Below are 14,623 nucleotides of genomic sequence, written 5' to 3'. Positions count from 1 at the left end.
GGAAGCATGCTGGGTCCATAACCCAGAGGTAGGCAGATTGAAACTATCCTCTGCTATATGCATTTTTTTTTTGTTAATTAAAGTAATCCAAAACTGGGATTGATATTTTTGCTCTTTTATTTTTACTTAAAGTACAATAACTTTTACCATTTTAATTTGTTTTAATAGTATATTGACAGTATTGTTTTCTTTCAAAAATCCAATTAATTTTCTTTACCCGATTATTAAAATGGTAATTGACAAAAGCAAACTACATTGTCACCAGAAGAGCAATACAAAATGTACAAGTGATATATTAAAATCATCTTTCCAGCTTGAATTTCAATGATGCATTGGGGCAACGATTTTGTGAGAAACATCTTCACCCTTAAATAAAGATTTTCTTAATTCCTTACCTGTGTGCTAATTAGATATCACCTTGTTTTCACATTAAACAGACTTCCACATGAGAAAGCAGCAAGGATGCAGTGGCGTTAATGTTTCCTGGTGTCAACCTGTATTATTTCAGTAGATATTGAAATGAGGATGCATCTTGCTGCCTTTCCAATGAAGCAAGTTTAATTTAGTAATAGGTGAAAAACCATCCCTACAAAGATGTTAATCAGATACTTGGCTTTGTGGACACTTTTCAGAGAACAAATTTGTTAGCATAAAAATAAAGCCAGAAAATGAAGAGCTGTTTAATCAGTCAATTGGATTTTTCTGCCAGCATATTTCTTTTTCTCTGCAACCCACTGCTAAATTGTGCTTCCTAGCTGTTTTTATAAAATCACTGAATCAAATCTAACTCTGATTACATCAGAGAAGGCCAGGTACCCTACACCATAACAGGGGTTTTCGAAATTTTGACTTGTCTACTTAAATATCACCAAAATCTGATCACAAGGTCAATTACGTCCCTGGGTGGGATTGAACCACCAACCTTTTGATTAATAGCTGAACACACTAACCGATTGCGCCACAGAGACACTTTGCAAAAAGTACATACTGACAAAGACTAATAAGCATTCATCTAGAACGTTTCCTAGAAAAACTTTAAAAAGTCAATAATCTGGAGAGTTTTTGTAAGATGTTTCTTCCAGCAACCAATGAAGAAACACATTGGTACTTTCGCATGATGAGTGAGTGCTTCAGGATCTCTTGCACTTACATGTGCAGCAGAGTACTGCACTGGAAGCATGCTGGGCCCATAACCCAGAGGTAGGCAGATTGAAACTATCCTTTGCTATATGCATTTTTTTTTGTTCATTAAAGTAATCCAAAACTGGGATTGATATTTTAGCTTTTATTTTTACTTAAAGTACAATAACTTTTACCATTTTAATTTGTTTTAATAGTATATTGACAGTATTGTTTTCTTTCAAAAATCCAATTAATTTTCTTTACCCGATTATTAAAATGGTAATTGACAAAAACAAACTACATTGTCACCAGAAGAGCAATACAAAATGTACAAGTGATATATTAAAATCATCTTTCCAGCTTGAATTTCAATGATGCATTGGGGCAACGATTTTGTGAGAAACATCTTCACCCTTAAATAAAGATTTTCTTAATTCCTTACCTGTGTGCTAATTAGATATCACCTTGTTTTCACATTAAACAGACTTCCACATGAGAAAGCAGCAAGGATGCAGTGGCGTTAATGTTTCCTGGTGTCAACCTGTATTATTTCAGTAGATATTGAAATGAGGATGCATCTTGCTGCCTTTCCAATGAAGCAAGTTTAATTTAGTAATAGGTGAAAAACCATCACTACAAATATGTTAATCAGATACTTGGCTTTGTGGACACTTTTCAGAGAACAAATTAGTTAGCATAAAAATAAAGCCAGAAAATGAAGAGCTGTTTAATCACTCAATTGGATTTTTCTGCCAGCATATTTCTTTTTCTCTGCAACCCACTGCTAAATTGTGCTTCCTAGCTGTTTTTATAAAATCACTGAATCAAATCTAACTCTGATTACATCAGAGAAGGCCAGGTACCCTACACCATAACAGGGGGTTTGAAATTTTGACTTGTCTACTTAAATATCACCAAAATCTGATAACAAGGTCAATTAAGTCCCTGGGTGGGATTGAACCACCAACCTTTTGGTTAATAGCCTTACACACTAACTGATTGCGCTACAGCGACACTTTGCAAAACTATATACTGACAAAGGCTAATAAGCATTCATCTAGAACGATTCCTAGAAACATTTTAAAAAGTCAATAATGTGGAGAGTTTTTGTAAGATGTTTCTTCCATCAACCAATGAAGAAACACATTGGTACTTTCCCATGATGAGTGAGTGCTTCAGGATCTCTTGCACTTACATGTGCAGCAGAGTACTGTAATGGAAGCATGCTGGGTCCATAACCCAGAGGTAGGCAGATTGAAACTATCCTCTGCTATATGCATTTTTTTTGTTAATTAAAGTAATCCAAAACTGGGATTGATATTTTTGCTCTTTTATTTTTACTTAAAGTACAATAACTTTTACCATTTTAATTTGTTTTAATAGTATATTGACAGTATTGTTTTCTTTCAAAAATCCAATTAATTTTCTTTACCCGATTATTAAAATGGTAATTGACAAAAACAAACTACATTGTCACCAGAAGAGCAATACAAAATGTACAAGTGATATATTAAAATCATCTTTCCAGCTTGAATTTCAATGATGCATTGGGGCAACGATTTTGTGAGAAACATCTTCACCCTTAAATAAAGATTTTCTTAATTCCTTACCTGTGTGCTAATTAGATATCACCTTGTTTTCACATTAAACAGACTTCCACATGAGAAAACAGCAAAGATGCAGTGGCGTTAATGTTTCCTGGTGTCAACCTGTATTATTTCCGTAGATATTGAAATGAGGATGCATCTTGCTGCCTTTCCAATGAAGCAAGTTTAATTTAGTAATAGGTGAAAAACCATCCCTACAAAGATGTTAATCAGATACTTGGCTTTGTGGACACTTTTCAGAGAACAAATTTGTTATCATAAAAATAAAGCCAGAAAATGAAGAGCTGTTTAATCACTCAATTGGATTTTTCTGCCAGCATTTTTCTTTTTCTCTGCAACCCACTGCTAAATTGTGCTTCCTAGCTGATTTTTTATAAAATCACTTAATCAAATCTAACTATGATTACATCAGAGAAGGCCAGGTACCCTACACCATAAGAGGGGGTTTGCAATTTTGACTTGTCTACTTAAATATCACCAAAATCTGATCACAAGGTCAATTACGTCCCTGGGTGGGATTGAACCACCAACCTTTTGACTAATAGCTGAACACACTAACCGATTGCGCCACAGAGACACTTTGCAAAAAGTCCATACTGACAAAGACTAATAAGCATTCATCTAGAACGTTTCCTAGAAAAACTTTAAAAAGTCAATAATCTGGAGAGTTTTTGTAAGATGTTTCTTCCAGCAACCAATGAAGAAACACATTGGTACTTTCGCATGATGAGTGAGTGCTTCAGGATCTCTTGCACTTACATGTGCAGCAGAGTACTGCAATGGAAGCATGCTGGGCCCATAACCCAGAGGTAGGCAGATTGAAACTATCCTTTGCTATATGCATTTTTTTTTTGTTCATTAAAGTAATCCAAAACTGGGATTGATATTTTAGCTTTTATTTTTACTTAAAGTACAATAACTTTTACCATTTTAATTTGTTTTAATAGTATATTGACAGTATTGTTTTCTTTCAAAAATCCACTAAATTTTCTTTACCCTATTATTAAAATGGTAATTGACAAAAACAAACTACATTGTCACCAGAAGAGCAATACAAAATGTACAAGTGATATATTAAAATCATCTTTCCAGCTTGAATTTCAATGATGCATTGGGGCAACGATTTTGTGAGAAACATCTTCACCCTTAAATAAAGATTTTCTTAATTCCTTACCTGTGTGCTAATTAGATATCACCTTGTTTTCACATTAAACAGACTTCCACATGAGAAAGCAGCAAGGATGCAGTGGCGTTAATGTTTCCTGGTGTCAACCTGTATTATTTCAGTAGATATTGAAATGAGGATGCATCTTGCTGCCTTTCCAATGAAGCAAGTTTAATTTAGTAATAGGTGAAAAACCATCCCTACAAATATGTTAATCAGATACTTGGCTTTGTGGACACTTTTCAGAGAACAAATTAGTTAGCATAAAAATAAAGCCAGAAAATGAAGAGCTGTTTAATCACTCAATTGGATTTTTCTGCCAGCATATTTCTTTTTCTCTGCAACCCACTGCTAAATTGTGCTTCCTAGCTGTTTTTATAAAATCACTGAATCAAATCTAACTCTGATTACATCAGAGAAGGCCAGGTACCCTACACCATAACAGGGGGTTTGAAATTTTGACTTGTCTACTTAAAGATCACCAAAATCTGATAACAAGGTCAATTAAGTCCCTGGGTGGGATTGAACCACCAACCTTTTGGTTAATAGCCTTACACACTAACTGATTGCGCCACAGCGACACTTTGCAAAAGTACATACTGACAAAGGCTAATAAGCATTCATCTAGAACGATTCCTAGAAACATTTTAAAAAGTCAATAATGTGGAGAGTTTTTGTAAGATGTTTCTTCCATCAACCAATGAAGAAACACATTGGTACTTTCCCATGACGAGTGAGTGCTTCAGGATCTCTTGCACTTACATGTGCAGCAGAGTACTGTAATGGAAGCATGCTGGGTCCATAACCCAGAGGTAGGCAGATTGAAACTATCCTCTGCTATATGCATTTTTTTTTGTTAATTAAATTAATCCAAAACTGGGATTGATATTTTTGCTTTTATTTTTACTTAAAGTACAATAACTTTTACCATTTTAATTTGTTTTAATAGTATATTGACAGTATTGTTTTCTTTCAAAAATCCAATTAATTTTCTTTACCCGATTATTAAAATGGTAATTGACAAAAACAAACTACATTGTCACCAGAAGAGCAATACAAAATGTACAAGTGATATATTAAAATCATCTTTCCAGCTTGAATTTCAATGATGCATTGGGGCAACGATTTTGTGAGAAACATCTTCACCCTTAAATAAAGATTTTCTTAATTCCTTACCTGTGTGCTAATTAGATATCACCTTGTTTTCACATTAAACAGACTTCCACATGAGAAAACAGCAAAGATGCAGTGGCGTTAATGTTTCCTGGTGTCAACCTGTATTATTTCCGTAGATATTGAAATGAGGATGCATCTTGCTGCCTTTCCAATGAAGCAAGTTTAATTTAGTAATAGGTGAAAAAACATCCCTACAAAGATGTTAATCAGATACTTGGCTTTGTGGACACTTTTCAGAGAACAAATTTGTTATCATAAAAATAAACCCAGAAAATGAAGAGCTGTTTAATCACTCAATTGGATTTTTCTGCCAGCATTTTTCTTTTTCTCTGCAACCCACTGCTAAATTGTGCTTCCTAGCTGTTTTTTTTATAAAATCACTTAATCAAATCTAACTCTGATTACATCAGAGAAGGCCAGGTACCCTACACCATAAGAGGGGGTTTGCAATTTTGACTTGTCTACTTAAATATCACCAAAATCTGATTACAAGGTCAATTACGTCCCTGGGTGGGATTGAACCACCAACCTTTTGATTAATAGCTGAACACACTAACCGATTGCGCCACAGAGACACTTTGCAAAAAGTACATACTGACAAAGATTAATAAGCATTCATCTAGAACGTTTCCTAGAAAAACTTTAAAAAGTCAATAATCTGGAGAGTTTTTGTAAGATGTTTCTTCCAGCAACCAATGAAGAAACACATTGGTACTTTCGCATGATGAGTGAGTGCTTCAGGATCTCTTGCACTTACATGTGCAGCAGAGTACTGCAATGGAAGCATGCTGGGCCCATAACCCAGAGGTAGGCAGATTGAAACTATCCTTTGCTATATGCAATTTTTTTTTGTTCAATAAAGTAATCCAAAACTGGGATTGATATTTTAGCTTTTATTTTTACTTAAAGTACAATAACTTTTACCATTTTAATTTGTTTTAGTGCAAAAGGCATATCAGCAGTCAGCACTAACTGGTGACATGCCATTTGTACAAGTAAGCCATGTGTGACTAATATATAAACATACTTTATTAAATAACACCTCAAACTATCATACCCTGGATTCAAACCTATAACCTGTTGAATTCTAATCAAACACCCTACCCATGGAGCTACTTGATCCTGCATCTTTTCTAACCTCCAAAAACAGATTCAGTTGCATTTTCCAGCGTGTTTTGTTTGCGCCTTTGCAAATGTCTTACATCGACAAACTTATTTAGTACTATTTTGCAAATAGGGTTACATTGTCGCAACATTGTGTTCCCTAATTGCTTGATTTTTTAAATGCAACAATTGATAAAGACACCTGATAATTGCTCTGTGGAGTCTTATTTTGTGTTTTGTGTTTAGTCTTTAGATCTGAATTTGAATGTACTTGTGAACTAACTTAATTTCCTACTTCTAAATTCATTCCTAAATTCACTACTTACATGAATCCTGTAGTTGGGCATTTTGGGACTTCGATTGTGGGCATTGTTTTGTGTCCAGACCAGCAGCAGGTGGTGTGCATTTGCTGGAAAGGCATCAAAGACCTCCGATATGCTGCATCTCCTGATGTGTGTCTCCCTCAAGTGGCTGTCAGCAAATGCCTGCTAGACACCCCATTCCAAGCTGATTGTGACATCATGGAACATGCATCATAGAACAGGCATGCTAAAACATGGGTCTTCAACCTGCGACCCTCCAGCTGCTGTGGAACTACACATCCCAGCATGCCCTGCCTCAGTTTTAGCATACCTTAATAGCAAAACTGTGGCAGGGCATGCTGGGATGTGTAGTTTCACAGCAGCTGGAGGGCCACAGGATGAAGACCCATGTGCTAGAGCCAAGCCGCAGGTACATTGAATGCTAGCAAGCTGAATATTTAAATCCTTTTTGTTCCGCAGCATTCCAATGCGGAAGATTCCATGGAACCAGAGATCCTTCCATTGAGAAGGACATGCTGCCTGGATGACTACACTGTGCAAATTAAATCACGGAGCCAGTTGGCTTGTGGGTGGCTCTGGTGACTGGGTGGTTGGGTGGGTGGTGTGTCGGAAGTGGAGCGCATGCAAATGATTGTGTATCATCCAGCTAGTGAGAGAGAAAACTCATGCAGGAGTGTGCCTGCTTGTCAGTGGGTTATGCACCTTGCCAGACGTTAAATCTACATAGAGCAGCTGGAGGGGACAAGAGCAGGTTTGCAAAATATAGATAGAAGAGCATATATGCTGGCGCATTCTCCATGATTGTGTCAGCTTATGTTTTGGTGCACTGCACTTTCCTCCACTAAGTTTTAGCCATTTTTGTTAAGCTCAAGTGTAGTTGCTTCTCGGCCTTTTGGCTGTGATCTTGTATCGTGGTTGAAGGGTCTGCTGGAGGGAGGGATTGTTTTCTTCATTGGCGAAAGACCAAAGATATTCCAGGATGGAAGGCTTGGGAACACTATCTGTTTTTCAGTTGTGGAAGAGCACAGAGGTCGGATTGGACTACATTCTATAGTAAAGGATATCTTTCTATTTATTGACCCTCCCCTTATATGTGTCTGTGTTACAATAAAGCTTCGGTTTTGTGAATCCCTCACCCTCTTACACTCCACACCCATAGCCTTATTAACTGTTGTATTATTGTATAGTTTAAATGTATAGTGCAGTTCATGATTTATAGTGTAGGCTGGCCTGTGCTGTAGTTCTGGAACTGTACTATACCGTCAGCATTTGTATTGTGTTTTGGCTGTGCTGCAACACTGTACTTATGTGTGTAATGTTTATGTATGTTTTTTTAATGTCAATAAAAACTGCTTTTTCAAGCCAATATCTGAAAACAATCAATGTTTATCTTTGATGGCAATAAAAGTGGTATGATATTTGATGCTTTTGAAAGGCAATATCTGATTTGTCCCCTATCTGGGAACCATATATTAAATGGCTTTTCAGAAAAGGGAGATGGGAGAAGAGCTTTCAGTACTTGTAGGACCGATGCACATAAAGAAGCAAAAAAACATACATAAACATTACACACATAAGTACCGCGTTGCTGCAATGCCAAAACACAATAGAAATGCTGACGGTATAGTACAGTTCAAGAACTACAGCACAGGCCAGCCTACACTATAAATCATGAACTGCACTATACATTTAAACTGTACAATAATACAACAGTTAATAAGGCTATGGGTGTGGAGTGTAAGAGGGTGAGGGAATCACAAGCCCGAAGCTTTATTGAAAGACTGACACATATAAGGGGAGGATTAATAAATAGAAAGACATCCTTTACTATAGAATGTAGTCCAATCCGGTCTTTCAACTCTTCCACAATTGAAAAACGGATAGTGTTCCCAAGCCTTCCATCCTGGAATATCTTTGGTCTTTCGCCAATGAAGAAAGCAATCCCTCCCTCCAGCAGACCCTTCAACCACAATACAAGATCACAGCCAAAAGGCCGAGAAGCAACTACACTTGAGCTTAACAAAAATGGCTAAAACTTAGTGGAGGAAAGTGCAGTGCACCAAAACATAAGCTGACACAATCATGGAGAATGCGCCAGCATATATGCTCTTCTATCTATATTTTGCAAACCTGCTCTTGTCCCCTCCAGCTGCTCTATGTAGATTTAACGTCTGGCAAGGTGCATAACCCACTGACAAGCAGGCACACTCCTGCATGAGTTTTCACTCTCACTAGCTGGATGATACACAATCATTTGCATGTGCTCCACCTCCGACACACCACCCACCCAACCACCCAGTCACCAGAGCCACCCACAAACCAACTGGCTCCGTGATTTAATTTGCACAGTGTAGTCATCCAGGCAGCATGTCCTTCTCAATGGAAGGATCTCTGGTTCCATGGAATCTTCCGCATTGGAATGCTGCGGAACAAAAAGGATTTAAATATTCAGCTTGCTAGCATTCAATGTACCTGCGGCTTGGCTCTAGCACATGGGTCTTCATCCTGTGGCCCTCCAGCTGCTGTGAAACTACACATCCCAGCATGCCCTGCCACAGTTTTGCTATAAGGTATGCTAAAACTGAGGCAGGGCATGCTGGGATGTGTAGTTCCACAGCAGCTGGAGGGTCGCAGGTTGAAGACCCATGTTTTAGCATGCCTGTTCTATGATGCATGTTCCGTGATGTCACAATCAGCTTGGAATGGGGTGTCTAGCAGGCATTTGCTGACAGCCACTTGAGGGAGACACACATCAGGAGATGCAGCATATCGGAGGTCTTCGATGCCTTTCCAGCAAATGCACACCACCTGCTGCTGGTCTGGACACAAAACAATGCCCACAATCGAAGTCCCAAAATGCCCAACTACAGGATTCATGTAAGTAGTGAATTTAGGAATGAATTTAGAAGTAGGAAATTAAGTTAGTTCACAAGTACATTCAAATTCAGATCTAAAGTCTAGGTAGGCCTCACGTCCTGGCAGCCGCCAGCATTTAAAAATGCCTTGATTAGAGGTACGGAATTAAATGTAGATAAGAAGTAGACACAAAATAAGACTCCGCAGAGCAGTTATCAGGTGTTTTTATCAATTGTTGCATTTAAAAAATCAAGCAATTAGGGAACACAATGTTACAACAATGTAACCCTATTTGCAAAATAGTACTAAATAAGTTTGTCGATGTAAGACATTTGCAAAGGCGCATCCAAAACACGCTGGAAAATGCAACTGAATCTGTTTTTGGAGGCTAGAATAGGAAATGTGCATCGGTCCTACAAGTACTGAAAGCTCTTCTCCCATCTCCCTTTTCTGAAAAGCCATTTAATATATGGTTCCCAGATAGGGGACATATCAGATATTGCCTTTCAAAAGCAGCAAATATCATACCACTTCTATTGCCATCAAAGATAAACATTGATTGTTTTCAGATATTGGATTGAAAAAGCAGTCTTTATTGACATAAAGAAGCAAAAAAACATACATAAACATTACACACATAAGTACTGTGTTGCAGCACAGCCAAAACACAATACAAATGCTGTCGGTATAGTACAGTTCAAGAACTACAGCACAGGTCAGCCTACACTATAAATCATGAACTGCACTATACATTTAAACAATACAATAGTTAATAAGGCTATGGGTGTGGAGTGTAAGAGGGTGACGGAATCACAAGCCCAAAGCTTTATTGAAAGACAGACACATATAAAGGGAGGATTAATAAATACAAAGATACCCTTTACTATAGAATGTAGTCCAATCCGGTCTTTCAACTCTTCCACAACTGAAAAACGGATAGTGTTCCCAAGCCTTCCATCCTGGAATATCTTCAGTCTCTCGCCAATGAAGAAAACAATCCCTCCAGCAGACTCTTCAACCACAATACAATATCACAGCCAAAAGAGCGAGAAGCAACTACACTTGCGTTTAAACAAAATGGCTAAAACTTAGTGGAGGAAAGTGCAGTGCACCAAAACATAAGCTGACACAATCATGGAGAATGCGCCAGCATATATGCTCTTCTGTCTATATTTTCCAAACCTGCTCTTGTCCCCTCCAGTTGCTCCATGTAGATTTGACGTCTGGCAAGGTGCATAACTCACTGACAAGCAGGCACACTCCTACATGAGTTTTCTCTCTCACTAGCTGGATGATACACATTCATTTGCATGTGCTCCACCTCCGACACACCGCCCACCCAACCACCCAGTCACCAGAGCCACCCACAAGCCAACTGGCTCCGTGATTTAATTTGCACAGTGCAGTCATCCAGGCAGCATGTCCTTCTCAATGGAATAATCTCTGGTTCCATGGAATCTTCCGCATTGGAATGCTGCGGAACAAAAAGGATTTAAACATTCAGCTTGCTAGCATTCAATGTACCTGCGGTTTGGTTCTAGCACATGGGTCTTCATCCTGTGGCCCTCCAGCTGCTGTGAAACTACACATCCCAGCATGCCCTGCCACAGTTTTGCTTTTAAGGTATGCTAAAACTGAGGCAGGGCATGCTGGGATATGTAGTTCCACAGCAGCTGGAGGGTCGCAGGTTGAAGACCCATGTTCTAGCATGCCTGTTCTATGATGCATGTTCCGTGATGTCACAATCAGCTTGGAATGGGGTGTCTAGCATGCATTTGCTGACAGCCACTTGAGGCAGACACACATCAGGAGATGCAGCATATCGGAGGTCTTCGATGCCTTTCCAGCAAATGCACACCACCAGCTGCTGGTCTGGACACAAAACAATGCCCACAATTGAAGGCTCAAAATGCCCAACTACAGGATTAATGTAAGTAGTGAATTTAGGAATGAATTTAGAAGTAGGAAATTAAGTTAGTTCACAAGTACATTCAAATTCAGATCTAAAGACTAGGTAGGCCTCACGTCCTGGCAGCACCCAGCATTTAAAAATGCCTTGATTATAGGTAGGGAATTAAATGTAGATAAGAAGTAGACACAAAAGAAGACTCCACAGAGCAATTATCAGGTGTCTTTATCAATTTTTGCATTTAAAAAATCAAGCAATTAGGGAACACAATGTTGCGACAATGTAACCCTATTTGCAAAATAGTACTAAATAAGTTTGTCGATGTAAGACATTTGCAAAGGCGCAAACAAAACACGCTGGAAAATGCAACTGAATCTGTTTTTGGAGGTTAGAATAGATGCAGGATCAAGTAGCTCAATGGGTAGGGTGTTTGATTAGAATTTAACAGGTTTTAGGTTTGAATCCTGGGTATGATAGTTTGAGGTGTTATTTAATAAAGTATGTTTATATATTAGTCACACATGGCTTACTTGTACAAATGGCATGTCACCAGTTAGTGCTGACTGCTGATATGCCATTTACACAAACATGCCATGTGTGACTGTATATGCATTTAAGGAGGGCACCCCTGCAATACCACAAACCATTGAGTGTCAAGTATACTAGATATATCTTCATATCTCATGTGCTTTCTCTGAGACCAATCTTGTTATGCCCCTTCCCCACAAGGCATGCGCCTTTTGTCCATATTGCAAAAATGGGGGGGAGGGCATATAATTCTCTGTCACAGGGCACCAAAAAGTCTAGTTATGGCTCTGGTATGCATTATGTAATCTGGCAGACCATCTCTCCAACACTGGCTGGTTGGAATAGAAATCCGGTTATCTATGTGAGCAAATGACCATCAACGATTTACTCTCAAACACTAAAAAATGGACAAAAATGGTCCCCTAAACAAATTGGTTAAATTTTGGGTTTAACCAATTTGTGTAATGACCATTTTTGACCACTTTTCTAGTGTTTGGGAGCAAATGGTTAATTGACATTTGCTCCTATACATTACCAGATTTTCATTCCAACCATCCAGACTGGATAGATAGCCTGACAGATAATTGTGTAGTGTACGCCCAGGATAACTGTTAGTCATGCTTTATTTTATGGCGGCACATAAATGGGTGGACAGATCCAGGGCAAGCACTGCCCACTCATGCATAGTTCTCAACTGATGTGAAGTTCCAGGGGGCAATCTCAGTTATAAAGGGAAGTATCTGGAAATTGTCCCTAGTTAAAAAAAAAAAAAAAATTTGATCAACTCCATTTATTTAGTATGATATCCCAGGTGATAGGATGCCGGCAGTCAGAACAACATACTTTATTAAATAACACATCTCAAACTACCATACCCAGGATTCAAACCTATAACCTGTTGAATTCTAATCAAACACCCTACCTATTGAGCTATTTGATCCTGCATAAAAATTGTGAACATTATATGAAGCTATTGGTACTTTGCAAAAAAAAAGAATCAGCATTACAACGCAGCAGATCCATGCAGTTTGCAGCCACACACTACATGTATCTGCTCAGCCACAATGCTGATTATTTCTTCACAAAGTACAAGGTGAGCTCCAAACAGAATTCTCTAGCTTAGAATTATACCTTTCTTTGCCAAACCTAGAAGTCGGGCCCCCCACCCTGGGATCCCCCAGAGGGAGGCCTGCACCGTCATGCGGCAGGCTTGTCCGTTTTGGAAGCAGGCTGATGGGCAGCCCAGGATTGCTTCAGTCTGGGCTTGGCAGGTCTGGAAACATGAGCTTGCTTTGGGTATGCCTGACCTTGGGTACGCTTTACCTGGAGGATGAAAGGGCCAAGAAAAGTACTTTTAGCCTTCTGCGTGGTAGGAGTCATACTAGGTAGGCAAGCTGTTTTAGCAGTAGCCAGATCAGCTACAATCTTATTGAGGTCTTCTCCAAAAGGAGATTCAACTGAGGCAGCACAAGGGAACTCTCATCTGGGGACAACAACTGCAGGGAGAACACATATTTTCAGATGAACATGGTAGGGCAGAAGGCTGCCTAATACTGAAGCACCCCCAAACAACAAATCAAATGCAACTTACTTGACAGAGATGTGCCTGAGCAACGGCCCTCCCCAGCCCTATCCCAAATCATACTTATTTTGCATAGGAGATACCATGGTCATGAAGATTGTTCTCCCAGGGTTAGGTTCATTCATTGCATTCTGGGTATGCTGACCCCTGTGATTTCCCCAAATGTGGGAAACTCGACTGCATTATTTGTGGTAGTGGGGGACTGTATTTGTGCTTTCCTCTGGTCAGCTCTGGTAAAATTCAGATTTCTTTGTCTCAGATCTTCCTCTAGCCTTGTTCTTCTTTCGAGAGTTCCCTTGTGCTGCCTCAGTTGGATCTCCTTCACTTGACAGGGGGGTGCCCGAGCAGCGACCCTCCCCAGCTCTAGCCCAACTCCTACTTACCTGCCAGGTGAGATACTATGATCATGAAGTTGCTTCTCCCAGGGCAAGGCTCACCCATTGCACTCTGGGTGTGCTGCCCCTGCGATTTCCCCAAATGTGGGAAACTTGACTGCATAATTTGAGTTTTCCCTGGTCGGCTCTCATGTAATTCAGATCTCTTTGTCTCAGGTCTCTCTCCAGCCTAGTTTGCTGTCTGGTTCCACTTCTTTTTTCTTGAGCCCCTCCCTTCTATACCCTTGTGCACTATCCTGACTTCTCCTCCCGTCTGCTTACTTTGTGCCTCCCAATGCACAATGCAAACTACGGGTAGTGCTGCAGGGCCCACACCCTTTTACTTGCTTTACAGAGCAGCTCTGGAGCTGTTACAGTGCCCAGCTGCTGCAAGAAATCAGCTTGAATGCTTCAGGGGCTGGGGCATGGCCAACATGAGCCCCACACCGAAGGAGGGTGGGGGTGTTTAATGCGAACTAGGGGTCATCCAAGCGTCGCAAAAGGCCGCCATGCCCTGCATATCCCTTTTCTCTTTTCATAAGCAGACGAGGGTTGAAGCCAACTTTGACCCACTGCTTGGATGACATCACTTGCTGCCTTTCCGATGAAGCAAGTTTAATTTAGTAATAGGTGAAAAACCATCCCTACAAAGGTGTTAATCAGATACTTGGCTTTGTTGACACTTTTCAGAGAACAAATTAGTTAGCATAAAAATAAAGCCAGAAAATGAAGAGCTGTTTAATCACTCAATTGGATTTTTCTGCAAGCGTATTTCTTTTTCTCTGCAACCCACTGCTAAGTTGTGCTTCCTAGCTGTTCTTTTATAAAATCACTTAATCAAATCTAACTCTGATTACATCAGAGAAGGCCAGGTACC

At 39.4% G+C, this 14,623-nt stretch overlaps 2 non-coding genes across 2 annotated transcripts; both read left to right on the top strand.

Moving 5' to 3' along the window:
• Positions 1-13,431: 13,431 nt before the first annotated feature.
• LOC134999603 (U1 spliceosomal RNA) lies at positions 13,432-13,595 on the top strand. The gene has a single exon (XR_010201681.1). It is a non-coding gene; the product is annotated as a U1 spliceosomal RNA (small nuclear RNA).
• A 152-nt stretch (positions 13,596-13,747) lies between these two features.
• On the top strand, positions 13,748-13,910 carry LOC135000080 (U1 spliceosomal RNA). Its single transcript, XR_010202116.1, has one exon. It is a non-coding gene; the product is annotated as a U1 spliceosomal RNA (small nuclear RNA).
• Positions 13,911-14,623: the final 713 nt, after the last annotated feature.

This window comes from Pseudophryne corroboree, unplaced genomic scaffold, assembly GCF_028390025.1.
Source record: "Pseudophryne corroboree isolate aPseCor3 unplaced genomic scaffold, aPseCor3.hap2 scaffold_150, whole genome shotgun sequence".
In the NCBI taxonomy this organism is placed as follows: domain Eukaryota; kingdom Metazoa; phylum Chordata; class Amphibia; order Anura; family Myobatrachidae; genus Pseudophryne; species Pseudophryne corroboree.
Note: the sequence above shows the minus strand (reverse complement) of the source record. Positions and strands in the feature narration are given on the sequence as shown.